The sequence below is a fragment of the Priapulus caudatus genome, unplaced genomic scaffold (assembly GCF_000485595.1).
Source record: "Priapulus caudatus unplaced genomic scaffold, Priapulus_caudatus-5.0.1 Scaffold1137, whole genome shotgun sequence".
Lineage (NCBI taxonomy): Eukaryota > Metazoa > Priapulida > Priapulimorpha > Priapulimorphida > Priapulidae > Priapulus > Priapulus caudatus.
In genome coordinates, this window is record NW_014578198.1 from 56,080 (window position 1) to 64,661 (window position 8,582).

An 8,582-nucleotide genomic window follows, 5' to 3' on the forward strand; every position below is an offset into this window, starting at 1 on the left:
CTCGTCTACACCAAACCTCAAGCCGCTGCTAGCCACCGCTATGAATTCTTGCAGACGGGTTTTTTGATGACCGAGTTATTTGACAACGACACAATTGAATGTGGTTGATGGTCGGTCCTACGACTTTCTGAAGTTCCTTGCCGGTATTACATACCAGAGTTCCCGAGAACGCCCAATCACTGACCCAGTAGATTGCCAAAACGCTTCCGACGACTCAATCTGGGATAGCGGCCGATTCGTAGAACAGTAAGCTAGAGTAGCTTAGCCGTTAAGTACCAATTGCACAGGCATTATCGCATCTTACACCCTTCCTGAGCGTGAGCACAGCTCAAAGTCAATTGAGCTTCCCATCTGTATAGAATCAGTTTCCTTAATTTCGAGGAATCAGAGTACCCAAAGTCAATCTTCAGCAGCAATAAAGACATTTCTCTGACGCATTCGTGGAACGCCAGATAAAATCTTCTTCTTCTGATCCATCTTCCAAGTAGGAATTATGTATCCGTTGCCAAAACATGTGTCCAATCTTTGATTAGGTAGGGACGTGGTTCGATTTGGTCGGCAAAATCCTTTCCACGTAGCCACGTGAACATAAAAACGCCGACAGAACCTCAGTAAGCGCCGTTTACTTCAAGTGCCCCCACGATTTTGTTGGGCCGCGATTTCAATTATGTGCTGAATTCCCTCTTACTGACTTCCTTTAACGGGGTTGGTTTGAGAGTACCCGTTTCACCACTGAAGATATGTCCAAAAGAAAACCATGGCTTCGGTACACGAACATTGACACTTCAACAGGTCTTACACGGGACAAGGTTGGCTCTTCCAGCTAACGGCTCACCTGCTAACACCCCCCCATAATACGAGGACGAACGCTAACTGCCCACCAGGGTCGTGATTCTTCACGGTTCTTACCCCACACACGATAGGACGCGCTTCAGGTCGTACTGCACTATTTCTGGACAACCTGTCGGTTATGCCACTGGTCTTGACGTCGGGCCGGGCACTGACATATCTTCCTGAACAGATTTCTGCTGAGTATGCACATATCCAAAGTTCCAAACGTTTCTAATTAACGCCATATCCGACCCATGAGTCACTGACCCAAGAGCAATGGGGTGACTGTGGATTGGCCGTCGGTTGTGGTCTGTTCTCCACCCCCCACACACACACACACACACACACACCCACACACAAATGTTTGATTATAATGTGTATGCTATGTACTGCTGGATGATACGGACTCCAAAGTTTAAATATAGATAGATCTCATTGGGCTGGTTCAGCTGACAGCTCGCTGTTCACGACACCCGCACAGCTTTGAATAACCGGAAATCTGAAATACGTGCTTACCAAAATCTGAATTGAAAAATCTGAATTGGGCTTACCAAAATCTACAACATTGCGAAATATTAGCAAGGCAAAGAAATAGACTGGTACTCGCTCCCACCTTGATTACTTGATGGGTAGAGGTGAGCCGAGAGGTGGGACCGGGTACCAGTCTAGGCAAAGATATAGCACCCCCTATTTTCAGGCAAATCTTCACCTTTTTGTTTTTTGTTGTCTTTTTTAAGCCTTTTTTACGGTTTTAAACCGAGTATAGTTTAGAACCCGTCCCGTGTATTCATCGATCTCTTCTGTGAATTTGGCGCTATTTGGATCCAAACTGACGGAGCCTTTCATTAACATACATACATACATATACATACAACATTTGCCAAATTATAGTAAGAATTACATTTATATAAATGTTCCATGTCTTCTTTTATATTCTTAGTATGTCTATTACACATATTGTCACTAACGTTATTTTTAAAGTAGCCTTTGAGATCAATCATACAAGTTTGACACAAATGCAAAACACGAATCAGTAAATGATCGATAATTTTTTTATATAATCCTTCAAACCGTATGTTTCAATGTTTATCATGTTCATTTTTAGCTCACCTTGACATCGTCAAGCTGAGCTATTGCCATGGGTCGTCGTCCGTTGTACGTCCGTCTGTCCGTCAACATTTTGCTTCGGTCAATGATAACTCAGGAACCGTTTGGTCCACATGTTGAAATTGGGTATAGTTGTTACTGCTATGCTCCCATATTAAACGTCCTATTTTGGAGCACGCCAGTCGACGTACTTTCGAGGCACGGCAATTTTTTGGCAAAAATGGGTATTACCATTAGTCAGTTCAGGTAAAACGGATTTTGCTCATTTTTGGTATGTGAATGAATAAGGGAACGATGTGACTTTTCGTTCTATCAGTTTGTCCATGAGAGGGAACCAAACCTTTTCTCTCATAAGAGCCTTAGTTTTCACAATACCAAGATGTCCCTCATGTGCAATGTCTACTCTTCTCTGCTGAAGTTGTGCAGGTATGACGATACTATTAGACTTTGAGAGCACAGTTTGATCTGCCATGCATGTCAACTCAGTTTTGATTTGCTCGTATCTCAACAGTTCAGAAACACTGACACCATGGAAAGGTTTGTACCACTGCCCTGATTTCATGCACATGATAACTGCCTGTATAACAGGATCACTCGCTGTTGCAGCTTCAATTTCGCTTAGAGTCATTGCCTTTGGCACAGCATTGCGTACTATGTATGCAATGTGACACACCCTCTAGCGCCTTACACCCTCTAGCGCCTTACACCCTCTCGTCTACACCCTCAAGCGCCTTAGCCACCGCGTGATTCTTGCAGACGGTTTTGATGAGAGGTTATTGAACAACGACACAAGTGGTTGATGGTCGGTCACGACTCTGAAGTCCTTGCCATATACATACAGGTGAGAACGCTTCACTGCCCAGTAGATTGCAAACGCTTCACGATCAATCTGGGGATAGCGGGATTCAGTAGCAGTAAGTAGATAGCTAGCGTAGTACAATTGCACAGGATTTCCATCTACACCCTTCTGGGTGAGCACAGCTCCAAGTCCAATTGAGCTTCCATCTGTATAGAATACAGTTTCCTTTTCAGGATCAAAGTACCCAAAGGTCATCTCAGCAGATAAAACATTCTTGAGATTCGTGAACGCAGTATCTTCTTCTTCTGTCCATCTCCAAGGTTCATCCTTGTGTGTCAATCTTTGAAGAGGACGTGTGATGGTGGCAAAATCCTTCATGTAGCGTGAACAAAACGCCGCAGAACTCAGTAAGCGCCGTACTTCAGTGACGTTGTTGGGCGGTTTCAATGTCTGAATCTCACTGACTTTCTTCGGGTCTGGTGAGATACCTTCACCACTGAAGATATGTCCAAAGAACAACATGCTTGGTACACGAACTTGACACTTCAACAGGTTTACACGCAAGTTGCTCTCAGTCGGTCACTGTAACACCATTCGAAGACGCCGGTCGTGTTCTTCCACGTTTCTTCCCCCAACATAGATGTCATCACTGATATTCTTGACACCTGGTATGCCACTGATGACGTCACTGACAATCTTCTGAAAGATTTCTGCTGAGCATGACATACCAAAGTTCAAACGTTTATAACGCCATAATCCGACATGAGTCGAGAATGTGGTGAGATGACGTGGTGAGAGTCTGGATGTAATATGATATGGTGGTAGCCTTGCCTTAGGTCAACCTTACTAAACACTTTGCAGCCATTCAGGTCAGCTACAATGTCATCAATGGTAGGTATGACATGACTTATTGCTTGATTGACTGCACGCATGTCGACACAGATGCGTATCTCGTCACCTGTTGGCTTTGGAACGACAACTATAGGTAATATCCAAGGTGTTGGACCTTCAGCTCGTTCTATTATGTCAGCCCTTTCAAGTTCTTCCAGTTTCTGTTCGACTTTCTTTCTGACGTGAAAAGGGATTCGTCGATGAGGTTGTGCTACTGGTTTGATCGATTCATCGACAACAACCTTGACTGGATCACATTTGTTCCCATGTTCCCATCCCAGCGGTCACTGTGGGGAATTCACTCATAATGTCTGTGTCAAGATGCGATTTTGGTTCAGACACACACTGTTGACCGATGTGATCAGTTTTAACTTCTGAGATGCTTTCCAACTCAAAAGTGAACTGCTTGTCATTCACCACGAAGAATGTCTCTATACTGACCATTCGATGCATCAGCTTGGAATTTCCCATGTAGATTGAGTGGTTCTGCTGATATGTATAGGTACACTCTCGAATTTGAGTGTGTAAGCTTCGGCTTGTTCTTTACTGCGAGATAATCTGTCTCATTCAAAACATTCACCGATGCCCCAGAATCAGCTATTACTCGCACTGGTGTGCCAGCTATGATGACACTGAACAGTGGGTTTTCACGGACAGTCATGTTGGTAGTGTCAGTAAGACAAAATGTATACCTGTTGTCATCAATGTTATTATCACTAAAATCACACTTGACAGCCGAATTTTCAGATTGCCTGTCTTTTATCTCAGATGCGTTCCTTATCTCTATTGCACGCGCTCGGTGTCTGATTGGTCTGTCTCGCCCTTGCTGACTGATTCGTCCCTGTGATTAAGATTGTGCAGCTGGGTTTCCTCGACACATCCTTGCGAAATGATTAGATTTTCCACACTTATGACAAGTTTTCCCTCGAGCAGGACACTGTTCTTTGTGTGGATACAAGCCGCCGCAAAGCCCACATGTGGTGTTTCGCTGTTTGTCAGGCTTCACTTGACGTCTGCCGTGATAATTGGCACTAGGCTTGTACTTGTTCTCCTGATGAAACGGTTTGCTGTTCACTGCATGTGACGTCTCTCGATCCATTTCTTGAGAATGTTCATCTGCAGTTTCCATTGCGCGAGCCGTTTTTAAAAGTTGCTCTAAGGTTAAGCCTTGTTCTATTGCTTTCCTGCTTAGGCGCGAGCTTGAAGTGCCTTGTAAAATTTGTCGTCTGATCTCGACATTGTTGTCTTGAAAACCACACTTCTTAGCCAGGATCTGCTGCCGAGTGTGAAATTCTGTCACTGATTCACTAGTTCTCTGTGTTTCTTTGCGAAAAGAATATACATGGTGGTCTGTACATCTTTGAGGTTCGATGTAGTCGGCCATCGCTTTTATGGTTCGGTCGTATATATTTGTATCCTCATGTTCACCAGCGGCTGGTTCTGGCATGATCAATGTATCGATAATGTCACACACTTCCTCACCTATATAGTGCAGGAAAATAGCCTTACGCCTTTCAGGATCTGTGACTGCCATGGCTGTAAACATGTTGCCAAGTCTTCACATATTTCTCAAACCAGGTATGTGCGGCTTCTTGAGGGTGCATTTCGATTTCAGCAAACGATGGTAAGCTGATCGCCATTTTGAGAAATCTGCGCGCTCCGTTTCGTCACCCGGTGCGGATCAACGAAAACGGAAATACCGATGGTTGGTAGTACGACAGCTTCTTCTATTCACACCTACTTATCGTGTGTGTTCATGATCCGATCCTCGTCGCCATTTGTGATGTATTCACATAGATTTATTGTGAATTAAAACCAAGCATAAGAAACAAAACGGACAATGCGGTCGCATCATTACTCTGGTCCTTCTCCGGGTTCCACAACTGGCGCCATCTAGTATGGGCAATATTGATATAATAAAACAATACATTACAGTTCTAATGATATTTCTACTTAGCAGTAGTAGAATTACTCCCACTAATCGTAGTAATTATACTAGTAATTTACTAGTATTAGTAATATGCCTACCCGATGTTGAACTTGAAGTAGCGAACGAATCCAGCGTATCCGCTCCCGGAATCCCGCTCCACGATTCTCGCTCCTCGTTTATCTGAATTATTTTGTCTGTTATTAGGTCGACCTAATCCGGACCACCTCCTGTTTTTTTCAAATCTTTCTTTTTTCTCCGAAACACAAATTCTCCGACTTAAACTTTACGTCCTCTGCCGATCGGACACTCCAATGCTGCTTATTTTCTCCGCGATTTCTGTCCATATACTGTTTTTGCACTTGTTCGTAATATTGTTTGTTAGCTTCGATGTCAGCACACTCTTGTTAACCTCGTAAAGTTCTACTAGCAGTGCCTTTTCTGCACTAAAAAAATTTGGTGATCGCTTCTTCATTCCTGCCATTGCTTCGTTTAGCTTGTTCGTCTGCTGCTGGCGTCTGTTCTATTGTTATTATTATTGGAAATTATGGGATACTAACTCTGAGTTAAAATATTTAACTCTGAGTTACTTGACTCCGGATTTAATCCATGTTTATGAAACCCAAATTTAACTCGGAGTTTACTAACTTAGAGTTAGTGAGTTTAACTCAGAGTTAACCTTAACTCAGGGTTAAAGTTAATCCACGACTGTGGAACCGGGTCCAGTATTTTCCGTACATAATTTAACTCTGGTTTCAGTAACCTGTTGTTGTCTCCTGTCCAGTTTTCTATTCGTTGTCCCTCCTTATATTTATTATAGCTACTAGCTGGAACCCACGCTAAGCGCGGGCTTAGTGACTGTGATGCATGTGTTACCAGTAGTGTTATGTGTAAAGTGTTATATAGAGAATTTATTTGTTGCACATGTTTTTTTATGGTTAAGATGTCAATAGAAATACATGTACAATCATGCTTACACGTACATTTAAACCATTGTTTGGCAATACACAGTGAAAGACCACACACACACATACAACACACCACGCGCACACAACACAACACACACACCACACAAACACCACACACACACACCACACACCACATGGCCCACAGCACAAATGTTTGATGTAAGTTGTATGTAGTACTGGTTGATATACGGACTCCAAGTAAAATATAGATAGACTCATTGGGCTGGTTCAGCGACAGCTCGCTGTTCACGACACCCGCACAGCTTTGAATAACCGAAACTGAAATACGTGGCTTACCAAAATTCTGATTGAAAAATCTGAAATTGGGCTACAAAATCTACAACATTGCGATGTTGCAAGGAAAGAATAGATGGACTCCTCCACCTTGATTACTTGATGGTAGAGGCAGCGAAAGTGGGACCCGGGTACGCAGTCTAGCAAAGACTATAGCACCCCCCTATTTCTCCAAATCTTCACGTTTGTTTGTTTGTCTTGTTTAAAGCAGCTTTTTACGGTTTCAACTTACCAGGTAAGTTTAAAACGCCGTCCGCATGTATTTCACGATCTCTTCTTGAATTGGCGCTATTGGATCCATAACTGACGGAGCCTTTCATTACCAACTACATACATACATAACATACAACATTTGCCAAATATAGTAAGAAACATTTATATAAATTCCATGTCTCTTTTATATTCTTAGATGTCTATTACACATATTGTCACTAGAAGTTATTATTACGTAGCCTTTGAGATCAATCATACCAGTTTTACACTTAAGCAAAACACGCATCAAAGTAAATGATCAAGTAATCTCTACATAAAGGCGAAGTCTGTTTTTGTGCTGTTGTTCCGTCTACTCTCCCCTCCTAAGAGGTCAGCCCAACACCATATCTATTCTGATAAGCTGACGCGACGCGACGCACGACCAAAAATACAATAAAAAACAAAATAAAAAAAAATCTCAAATTAACACAATAAATTTTTTTATTTAATAAATGTCCGCGGCGGTGGCGCCTACTGCATGCGCGAATTTTCGGCGGTGTTGTTTCGCCATTTTTACCTGTATTTTGTCGCTGTGTGTCGAATTACAGCGACAATAAACGATCTATTAGCTTCGAAGAGACACGAAGCGTCGTAGACGACTACCATATAGGTATGAAAACAAAAGTTAACAGCACATTCCTAGCTGTTATTTTCGCCGCATGCATCAGTGCTGCCGTGAGCACTAACATCTGGACTCACTCTATCCTTGAACCCTCTTTAATCAGATGACGCGACGACCATTACCAAAAACAACATTTGGGCAATACATAAAGGGCCGATCTGTTTTTCTGTCTGCAGTCCGTCTATCTCGTGCCCCCCCCCGAAAGGTCACCCCAACACCATATGATATCTCAATCAGCATACATTGCGTCTAAAGCAGAGGAATTTTCCGACATTCATTGCAGATTGCACGATAAAAATACAATATCTTGAAGTTTGTCCACCGGCATAGCCGTTGCACCCTATGAGTGATATCGCGCGACATTAATTAATTTAGAACTAATTAATTCAGCGCGTAAATTATTAGACTAAATCGGCTTCATGGACAAATAGACTCAAATTCAGAGTAGATAAGGCTAAGACATCGTGACATATGTGTCAGAATAGCTAGAATTTATAGAATGTACTACCGGTCATAGCATAATAGCGAAGTGGCGGTGTTTTATTCTTCAATCATCACAGGTCGGAGCAATCCCTGTTAGCCGCATTATCAGCATGATCGACAACATTTAGGTTAAAACTCCTGCTCTTGCTTTTAAATAAATTGCTGTACAAAAACACTATGTATAACGATAATATAAAAAGTAATATATACGCACATATTAGACTACCGAACGTACACAATAATCTGATGCTGACGAGCCTTGACGTTGGTTAGAATGGATTCGCGCCACTGTCGACAAGCGGTGTGCGGAGTTAGTGCGGGCTGGGGACTGCAGTCTACTCTGGCTAGCATTGTTTAATAATGGACGAAAGGGATGTGCACGGTGCCTGATGGAAACGGCTGTGATTC